Genomic DNA, 11,728 nt, shown 5'->3' on the forward strand with positions numbered 1-11,728 from the left:
AGGAAAGTTCAATTCAAATCCTGCCTCAGACACTTACTAGCTGGGTAACCATGTCCAAATTGCTTGTGCCTCAGGCAACACTTTAAGACTGTAAGTTAATGAAGAACTATTGATCTGCAGCAACAGAATGAGTTTCCACATAGGAAAGTTCCCTATACTAATGGGATTGTAAGTCTGCACCAAAAAAAAATGTATGTAACTTATATATAAGTTATATAAGGGCACGTAAATTTTAAAGGTATATATAAATAAGGGTATATAAGTTACATATGTGTAAGTGTATATAAATTTTAAAACATTTATAAATGTAAATGTAAAATGTGTATAATTATATAAATGTAAAATGCATATAAACGTAAATGTAAAAATATATGAAATGTGCCTAACTGGGAAATGAAAAAAAGTGAGGAAGCAGGACTTGTAGAGGAGGGCAGTAGCAACTGGGGAGAATCAAAAGGAAAAGGGGTTGGGAGATATGAGAGCATGCTCACCTAAAAAGGGGGAGACAGAACAGAAAGAAGAGACATCCATCTCAGGCCTTCCCTGAGAGATTTTTTGCATTTGTGGATCTGGGCATGCCCCAAGGAGTGGCTGGAATTTGGGGAGAGCACATTTTAACACATTCCCCACATACCTCGGCTTGGCAAAGAGCAGCAGTCAAGGCAGGACTTGTGGCTTTCACCTGAGGAAGCCCTCATACTGGCAGCTGTGTCTCTGAGGATTTTTTCCCTTTTTCTGAGGGTTTTTTGCCCTTAATATTTCCTTCTGTGATATTGTGAGGTTACAAGGAGGAAGTCAGCCTTAGTATTTGGGGAATTAACACACAGACATTTCCCTGGATTTCCAGGGTGTGGAACAAAAACTAAGAAAATGAAGAAAATCCCCATAAATATACTTGGGTTCTTTGTGCCACGAAACAGCCTCTGACCCAAGGGTTTATATGTACATTTCCCAGATTTCCTGGATGGAGGCACAGAGAAGCGCCATTGAGTAATTGTCTCTATGGAGATGATTTGCTCTGTATACAGCCCTGATTTCTTTCTTGATTTCCTTTCCTGAATCATCGATTGTCCATAGTCATATGAAACTCAGCATATCCAAAACAGCTCATTATCTTTCTCCCTCCACCACCACCACCACCACATCTATGCCTCTTCCCACACCTCCCTCTTTCAATTGCAAGTACCACCATCATTCTAATCCCCCAAGTTCAGAACCTCAGTGTCATTCTCACTCTCCCCACATAGCCAATCAATTGCCAAATTTTGTTATTTATCTCTACAGTACAGATAGCCATTGTTTATAGCTCTGTATTTGGTATTTAAAGCTCTTCACAACTTGGCCCCAACTTTTGTCCAGCCTAATTACATACTATCCTGTTCCATGCTTTTTTACAATCCAGCCAAATAGATGTTCTTGCTGTTCTTCACCCACAGAATTCTATCTCCCATCTCTGTCCCTTTACCCTGGCTGTCCTACACATCTGGAAAGCACTCCCTCCTCACTTCCACTTCGTGAAATTCCTGTTTTCCTTCATGTCCCAGCCCATGCATCACCATCTGCACAAGGTCTTAGCCCTAATTCCACCAAAGTCCTAGTGCTTTCCTCTCCAAGTATATTTTGTCTGTTCTGAATGTGCTTTGGGTATACCTAATATATGTGCAGCTCCTTTTCCTTTTTTATATTCATCTTTATATTCCTAAAGTCTATCACAGTGCCTGTCACATATACAATGCTTAATAAAGTGGCTACTAATTGGTTGAAGTTAATCATCATATTATAAATCAGAATTAGAGCTGAAAGAAATCTTAAGAGTTATATTAGAATCATCTAAGGTTACCCCCTCATTTGCTTTTGTTTATTTTTACTGGTACATCTTTACATCACCTAAACTTCCCCCCTGTACTTCCTGCTACCTTGCTCAGACAACAATCCCTTATTTTTAACAAAAAAAAAATTCCTTTTATTAATCTGTCCTCCCTACTTCCACCACCCCCTACTACTGAGCAAATTAAAGGGGGGAAAACTGAAAAAGAATCATCATTACATAGATACATAACACAACAATACAACAAATTCCTACATTGGCCATGTCCAGAAAGATTATGTCCCTTGCTGTATTTTAAATTCATCACTTCTTTTCCAGGAGGTGAATGGCATGCTTTATCTTCACCTTTTTGGATTAATAGTGTTGATCTAAGTTCTAAAGTCTTTCCAGACTTTCTTTGCCATGGGCAGAGTTTCTTTGCCATGTTGTCTCCTAGTTCTACCTACCTTGTTCTGTATCAGTTTATAAAGGTCTTCCTAGTTTCCTCTGAAATTCATCATTCCTTATGGCATATGTCACAATTTGTGTAACTATTCCCAAATAAAAGGACACACATCCTTTAGTTTCCGTTTTAAGCTATTATGAAAAAGACCTCTGTAAATATTTTCGTACATATAAGTCCTTTTTCTCCCTTTTACATCTCTTTGCAGTTCCCTCATTTGTTTAAAAAAAAACCTTTTGAAGCCAAGGCCCAAAGAGGTCAGTCAAGTAACTCGTCCATGGTCACACAGGCATTAATCGACAGAGTTGCCATCTGAGCCTAGAACTCAACTCCAAACGTAATCTTCTTTCCACTGTTCCAAAAAAAATCCCCCAAAGCATGTGTAGGTCTCTAAGGTCATGTTACATAAGGAAGGCAGTTCTAAGCTTTTAGAGTGCGCTTTGCCTCACCCTACACATAAGAGGCTGATGAACAGTCAGAGACAGAAATTCAAAAAGAATACTCATGCTAGAGCTGCAGTCTATGCTCTCCGAAGGAGCAGGGTTCTCTTCCCAATGGCACCACTCCAGATCTTCCTTCCCCTCTCCTTCTATTTCTGTAGTCTCCTAGTGCTCTGCCCTTAAAGCATGTTAAATTGTCCCTCAACATGCACACCTGAATACTGGTGCCATCCTCCCACATCAGTATGGTGAGGATAGAGATAAAGGAAGAGTTAAACAAGACCCCGTATGAACCTTACACAATTATGTTTACATGATTCCACTATTAAAATAATGACTAGGTCAACGGCGTTTCAGTAGCAGAAGCAACACATGGCTCTTTTCTCCATTGCTGCTATAAGCATGTGTCCTAAAAGACCACTCTTCAATCTTCAAACTGAATAGTCACATTTTTTTTAAAAAATCCTGAAAAAAAAGAGACATGCAGTGATCAAAAAACCAACAATACCACACCTACTTCCCTCACCCCCAGTTCTAGGGAAAATGGTTAAAGTCTGGCTTTCAAGAAGGAAGTCTCACCTGTCATTTGCTTCAGAGAGATGATTGAGTCACAGACAGATTTTCTGTCTCTCCCTCAGTTTGATGGCAAACAAGCCCATGCCTAGAAAATTAAACAAAAAAAGAGCTGTCACACAAATCTCTCTTGACACAATCTAAGGCAAGGAAAAAAAAGAGCGCTTAAGGACACTGTGATGATAATATGCTCTCCAGGCCAGATGTGTTTTGAATGCTACAGTTTAGGTAGTCTTCAAAGAGGATATAACTTACTAGGCATTAGGTAGTGAACACCCCATCACTGGAGCTATTAAAATAGAACCTAGGTGACCTAGGTGATGTAAAAAGGAATTTTATTCACTCAGAAGAGTATTGGAGTAAATAACCTCTGTGTTCCCATGGAGGCCAAGAAAGAGGACACTTCTTTTTCCCACTTTTGACATAAGTGACTCCATCTTGAAACTACCCTCCAGTGTAAACTGAGCTGTCACTGTCCTCCGCAGTGTTTAGATCTTTCCCTCTACCCCAGTTCTTTAGCGAGGCTGGTCACATGCCTCCTTATATGCTAAGCCTTAAGGCCAAAGATAGATTAGAGGATCAGCAAGTCTGTTTCCTTGCTCTGAATACAACTGCCCACAACCCAACTGTCCCATCCCAAGGACCCCTAGAGACTGATACAGACTAACTGCCTATCGCTCTTTCTTGATACTCTTCGTTCCCTGTGCATTTGGCTTTAAAATGGCATGGTCAGTCACTTTGTTGTCAGGATAAATGATTACTCTCTGCTGTGGCTTACAATGATAATCACGTTTCTCTATCAGGCCTTTACCCCCATAGAGTAAACTGCTGTTCTCTTACGAAGACACTCCTTTCCAATTCTAGAATTCCAAAAATTATATAACCTGCATATTAATGCTGATTTTTACACATACAGTTATCCCGCATCATGACTTTCCCCATCATGGTTTCAATATATCACAGGTCATCATAAGAAATTAACTGGGAATTTGGGGGGAGTTTTGCAGAAGGTGCAGACAACATGTGAAGACTAGTAACTACACAGAAAAAGCGTTGCGTCATCATCATAAATATTATTTAAAATGATAATAAATGCATACTATATATGTACAGTATTATTTAATATCAACATATTTTACCTTTTAATACCGTAATAATTCAGACTTCTTCTCTGGTACAAAGGGAGGGCCAAAAGTTTTTTTCCAGATCATGAGGGCACCTCACCCTTAAACTCCAGCAGTGTGGAAGGGATAACTGAAAGTCCTTTATCTTTTGTTGTTATTGTTCAGTCATATTCAGTTCTTCCTCATCCCACAGACCCCACTGTCTGAGGGGTTTTCTTGGCAAAGATACTGAAGTGGTTTGCCACATTCTTCCCCAGTGGATTAAGGCAAACAGAGGCTAAATGACTTGCCCAAGGTCATACAGCTAGTAAGTGTCTGAGGTCAGATTTAAATGCAGGTCTTCCTAATTCTGGGTTTAGTGCTCTATCCACTGAGCCATCTTTGTCTTTGTCATGTGCTTATTCTGAAGGGTTAGCACAAGGAATGCTATAGCAGAAAGCTATTAAGATTAAAATGAATTTTTCTTCCCTAGTAAAGATACCTCAGGAAATGGCAGAATCAAAAAAGCTTAAAAAACCATATAATTAAATCCTCTCATTTTACAAATGAAGAAACTGAGTCCATAGAGGTTTTGGAATTTGTCAGAGGTCAAAGGACTAACTTATGGAAGGTGGTAGTGACTGGTGGTGGTGACTCACGGTAACAGTGGCTACTTGTTTTTTGTTGTTGGAAAAGCTAGAACTAGAACCCAAAGAATTAGAACAATGCCAGAAGACTTTCTCATCTTGTCCTTGATCGCCTGTGCTGATCTGGGAGTCAGAGCGGACGTAAGGAAATCTAGAAATTGAGTAGAAGAAGAATATCCTCTCGCATCTCCATAGTGTTTTAAGGTTTACCAAGAGATCTCTGCACTGCAACCCTATCAGATACTGTAGTGCAGGGAGCATTACCTACATTCATCCACTATCTTCTTCTGCTTTTTCAGATAAGCTACAAATCGATCCCTCCCTGCTTTCAAAATTATGTTGCCTTCAACCTGGATTTTTTTTCCCTGTTTATTTGGTCATGCTCATAACCTTTCTCCCAACTTCTCTAAGTTATATTTCTACTTTCTTATTCATTTATTCAATCCACACACATCCCCTCCAGTTACTAGTACTCTCCCCCTCCTCAAATGACTTTGTAATTATTTATTTAATAACCCACGCCCTCAAGAATATAGAATTTCCTTGAGGGCAGGGACAATTACTTGGTCTTTGCATCCGCAGTAGCTAGCAGGGTCCCTTATAGACATTTAAGAAATGTTGGTTGCAATTGAAATGATCACCTTTAACTCATCCTTAACATAAGGTACTGAAAGGTAAATAATCTATTTTTCAATTATTACTCATTTTCATATTGATGTTAAATAGATGCATATATATGTGTGTGTGTATACACACATACAAGCATATACATATATGTATATTCATGCACATATATACATATACACATACATATATACATACCTAAACACATATACATATACAGATATACATACATATGTATGTATATATACTTTTTTTTAATTCCTTGGGCTTGCATATTCATATTCTCCAAATACAGCAAATCTTATTAAACAGTTGTGGCCTGAGTTATTAATTAATTGGGGGGAAAAGCCAATTCCATTTCAGGGGTCCAATAGCATTAATCAAAAACTTCCTTTTGAACATTTTATAATTTCGCATAATCATCTTTTGAGTAAGACTTTTTATAGGCAGCTAGCCAGATGAGTGATCTGATTTTATATCCCCCCAGTTTCTAAGCTCCTGCCAGTATCCCCAGAGGGAGTCAAAGACAGAGCTGGTGTGGTTCAAGTTCCAGCTTTGGTTCAATGAGCTGAATGCTTTCCACATACTGATAGAATTGCATTTGGCTCCTCTCTCAGTGTTTCTTATGACCTCTCTCCTCTATGGATGCTATTGAACTCTAAATTCTAAGTGTCTGGGGCCTGCTAAATGGAAACTGGAAAAAATCCAGAAAGCAGGTCAGGACAGCACTTGAGGCTGGTACTTAATATAAAAACCATGGCCTCAAGTGAGAATGCAGAGGGTCCACAGGCCAATAAGCCAGTCCTGAAGAGTAATCAAGTCAATGAATATTTATCAACTAGTTAGCAACAACAAAGGCTTTGTAAGGAGCCTACTATGTCCCCAACTAGTCCCCAACATTTATCACATAGGTACAATATGCACATCACTATAAACACAAAAGCAAAAAAAAAAGCCTTCCTGCCTTGAAATAATTTATCAGGGGAGGTAGGGGTTGGGCGGGGGGAGTTGACATGATATGCACAAAAATAAGCAAATAAAATAATTTGAGGAGGGAGAGAGTGCTACCAACTAGGGGATTCATGAGAGGCTCCTCAAAAAAGATAGCACCCAAGCTGAACCCTGTATGTTCTGCATAGGAGACTTACTACCTGTGTGAAAACAGCATCATCGTCATCATAACATTTATATATCACTTTAAGCATAATATATATTACACATGTATACATAATATATTATAAAGTGTAATATATATCCTGCTTTACAAAGCATTTTACAAGTACTAGATCACTTTATCTTCACAACAGTTTTGGGAGGTGGGTAATAGTATTATCTTCATTTTTATGGATGGGAGAACTGACAGTGACTTGTCCAGAGTCAATAGCCAGTAAGTGTGTGAAGCTGGATTTGAACTTGGGTCTTCCTGACGCCAAGTCCATCACCCTGTACAGTGAACCATATAAGGATGGGAAGTAGAATGCCAAGTTTGGGAAATAGCCTAATTATTTAACAGGGGTGGGGAACCTGCAGCCTTGAGGCCACATGTGGCCTTCCAGGTCGTGGGGTGTGACCTTTTGACTGAGTCCAAGTTTTACAGAACAAAACCTTTTATTAAGGTGATCTGTGAAGTTTGGATTCAGTCAAAGGGCCACACTTGAGGACCTAGAGGGTAGCACGTGGCCCATACACATGACCTGGAGGTCGCAGGTTTCCCATCCTCAGCTAATAGGACAGTTGGGTTAGAATGTAGAGGGCATGAAGGGGACTAATAGACTGGATGCAATTTAGCGTGGAGAGAGTACCCAAAAAAAATGCAAAGTGCATAATCTGCTCTTAAGGATCTTCTAACCCATGAAAGCAATAATGACATACAAGAAATAAGAGAAGAGCCCAATACAATATATAATCAAGCATCAAATTGTGTTGTTACTGTTGTTCAATCCATTTGGGGTTTTCTTTACAAAGATACTACAGTGATTTGCCATTTCCCTCTCCAGCTCATTTTCCAGGTGAGGAAACTGAGACAAACAGGGTCAAGTGACTCATCCAGGGTCACACAGCAAATAAGTGTCTGAGTCTTGATTTGAACCCACATCTTCCTGACTCCAGGCCTGGAGCACTATCCGCCACCCCACCTATATCCGTAATCTCCAAACCATGTGGAATGAAGAGCCTTCAAAATATAGAGATGTAGCAGAAGAATGTTTTGTGGATGAAACAAGAGTTAAGTGGGACCTTGAGGGAAGAATAGAACTCCATAGGTAGAAATGAGACAGAGAACAACCTGGGCAGGAGAAGGGGCCTCAGCAAAATCCCATGGTCAGGAATGAACAAGTATGTCCAGTGCACAGGGAAAGAGAGAAGAGCAGGAGACAGACTGGAGTGGCAGAGAACAAGAAAACCATCTCCTGCTCCTGAATCCGTATACATGTTTTCTTCACCAAGACTTGAGGTTATTTTTAATGCCTTTAGCCATTAAAAATCAAAACTGCAAACTGCAAACCACCTGTTAACTTGTATAAAGAAGAGGGGGCTGAGTTCAAGAAGAAAGCTCTTTTTGTAGTGGATGGGATAAGAAGCCAATGGAAGAAGGAACACATTCTAACAAAAGGGGACAGCAGGATGTACTGGCCATATTTTGCCTCCACTCCAAACCAATCTCCCATCACTCCTGTTTTTAAACTGCATATCAGTAATGAGCAGACCTTAGAACCACTGGTACAGCCGCAAAAATTATCAGAAAAAATCTATTCTGCTTAGTCTAATCCTGGTTAAGACTGAGATGAACTGATTGGAAGGAGTCAGGAAAACCAATGAATGACTCTGCTTTCTTCGCATCCTTAAATCAATGACTTGAAGACTTCCCTTTATTAAAACAACATATTCTACTCACATTAAAATACAAGAAGCCTTGGCTAGTGAGGAGAGAAATTATTTATGCTTTTTAACTTATTCAGAGTCATTCCAAACAACCCTGGAGGAGTTAAGAGCTATACATATTTTATGTCCAATCACATCTTCTTTGCCTCCAATGCCAAGCACAGGTTTTAATTTCAATTAGAGGAAGTCACATTTAATGTTTAATAGGCCTCAATCCTGGCCCTGTGATCAGGCCTCACTATTCACTAGGGGATATTACTTTGACAACAGTCTGTGGAAGAAAGCAGGGATTTGTCTGGATGGCCTCCAGCTGAAGAAAACAAATGATAAATTAGGATGATAAAATTGCCTAAGGATAGAGTGACTCTAAATGGAGTCAGTGAGAACAAATTATCTTTCACTCCTTAAGAATATTTTCTGATATATACCAGGGACCATATTGTCATCTACCAAAAATAATAAAATTTGATCTTGTGTCCAATAGACCTGTTATTCCAGACCCCATGAAAAGCAATGACTGGAGATGTCAGGGCTGGGAGAGTCAAAAGTCCACTTATTATCAGAGGTTAGGAAAAGCCAGAAGGTCAGTAATGGAAGGGGGTAACTCAGTTTAAGGGGCAGGATAGATTTCTATCAATGAAGACAGAAGGGATAAAATTCAGGTAATACACTCATATGTCATCTCCTCCTGTCCCTGTTGATGTCCATGTAACAATAATGTTGCTAGAAGCTATTGTGGGTGCGTAAGACCAACAACAGCCAGCACACAGAGGGCTGCCAACACAGGTTCTTTGATCTGCTTTTCTAAGGACAGCAACTTTAACGAGTTAACAATCTCAGTTTAATTAAACATACATATATCATTCACTTAGTTCAGGGGGAAAAGATCAGCCCCCTGAACTTCAGGGCAAATACAAACAGAAATTGCAAACATCAACAGACAGACCTTGTCTGAATCAAATCACAATTCATAGTTACCAGAGAAGCTCCAACATCTATCTGGGTTACAAAGCCGGGGTAAAGGGGCAGGTTCAATGGCTTGCCGAGAGTCTCATCATCCACATTTTTTCAATGAGCGTACCCCCAAAACAAAATGCCAACCTTAGATCTTATATACATGTCTCAGGGCCCTGAGGACTCAAGGCTCACTGGTTAGTGTGAGAAATCATTAACACCAAGAGCATGGGAAAGCTCCAACCACCAGCACCACATCATATACAATTCAATGACTCTCCATGTCTTAGTGCTGAGAAACATTCCAAGGCAAAAGATCCCACTTTACCTGCCCCCTTCAAACAAAGAACAGTGAAAAGTCCCATGTTGCTTGCCATCCTTCCAAACATTGTCTCCAGTTGGAAATTAAGTCTTTCCCCCATTATGCCTCACAAAGTGCTTTGTTTTTTCCCTTTCTGGCTCAGTTGTCGTGAGATATTTATGCATTGTATGTATTTATGTATGTGTTATATTTCCCCGCCTGGATTCTAAATTCAATAAGAGCAGGGAAGATGAGCTCATCTTCACATTTCTCCTAGCATCTGGCCTGGTGACCTGCACACAGTAAGAGCTTAATAAAAGTTTGTGGACTGAATTCAAAGGGAATTGTAGCATCACTGTGAGGATGTGGACCTGATTCTGAGGCAATGTCTATAATGCATAGGTGATTTTTAAATGATGACAAATGTGTGAGGTAAATAAAATGTGAAGATTTCACAGGGAAGATATGTATAAATATATATCTCTATCTATACTAAGAAATATTTAAAAATCAAGAAATAGGGAAGTGGAAAAATTCTGAGGCCGTGAGAGTCTGATGGCTCAGCCTCTGGGAAAGTTTATCCTGAAACTTTTTGTTTTTTCTTCTGGTTCTGGTTTAAAGATTTGCTCAGTAAGAATAGGGTCACTGTGACCTGTTTTCCTTTACTGTAAAAGTACTGTAGAAGAATGGAGAGGGTCTCCCCCTCCCCTTATCCTATTCTCCTTCTTTAGATTTATAGATGTCACCTCAGTTGTAATCCTTAACTAAGGGAATGGGAATTGGAGTTTCTGTGCCTCAATTTCCCAATTCTTTGTCTAGCTTTCGTGCTCAGATTATAAGCCCACCTCCCAGCCAATGGCGAGAAGGGTCAGAGGTGGCGGGAATTCTCTTGTGTTGGGCATAATTATGGGTGCTTTGCCCCTTGTAAAGAGCCTTCTTTGCTGGTTCTGTGCTAGCAGAGGATGCCCAATTCTCAAGAATTGAATAAAATTTATTTCTGTTCCCACCCTGAGATGGCTCCTTATTAACTTTTAATTGGTGAAGGTCTTTTATCCCACATACCAATGACATTTATATAGCATTTTAAGGTTTGCAAACATTTCACAAACATCATTTCATTCTATCTTCACAACAATCCTCCCAGGTAATACAGGTGGTAATCCTCCCACTGTACAGATGAAAAAAAACCAAAGTGGAGAGCATAAGGCAGGAGGTTGTAACCTGGAATCACTAAATACATTTCAGGGAATCCAGGAACTTGGATTAAAAATATATTTATTTTCACTAACCTTTGGTTTCTTTTGTAGTCCTGTGTTTGTTATTTTATGCATTTAAAAACAGGATTTAAGAAGAGATCCATAGGCTTCAACAGATTGCCAAAAAGGGCCATGACACAAAAAAGATCAGGAATCTCTGGCTTAAGAATTGTTTTAGTTTTGTCTTGTATAACCCAACACCTAGCACAGAGCCTGACAAGTAGTGGGGGCTTAATAAATTCTGAGGTGGAATATGAATGCAAATCTTTCTAACTCTAAGATCAGAGCACTATACCAGCGGTTGGTTCTCAGACTTTTTAGTCTCAGGATCCTTCTACTCTTTATTAAATTAATTAATTAATTAATTTTCCATTTTCAACATTCACTTCCATAAGATTTTGAGTTCTAAATTTTCTCCCTCTCCCTCCTTCCCCTCCAACCTCCCCAAGATGGCGTGCAATCCAATATAGGCTCTACATATACATTCATATTAAACATATTTTCACATTAGTCATGTTGTAAAGAAGAATTAGAAAATAAACAACTCTTAATATGCAAAAAAAGAAAGAAGAATTAGAACCAATGGGAGGAACCAACGAAAAAGAAGAAACAAAAAAAGGGAGAGAGAGCAAATAGTCTGCTTCGATCTACATTTAGACTCCACAGTTCTATCTCCAGAT

The sequence above is a fragment of the Trichosurus vulpecula genome, chromosome 4 (assembly GCF_011100635.1).
Source record: "Trichosurus vulpecula isolate mTriVul1 chromosome 4, mTriVul1.pri, whole genome shotgun sequence".
Lineage (NCBI taxonomy): Eukaryota > Metazoa > Chordata > Mammalia > Diprotodontia > Phalangeridae > Trichosurus > Trichosurus vulpecula.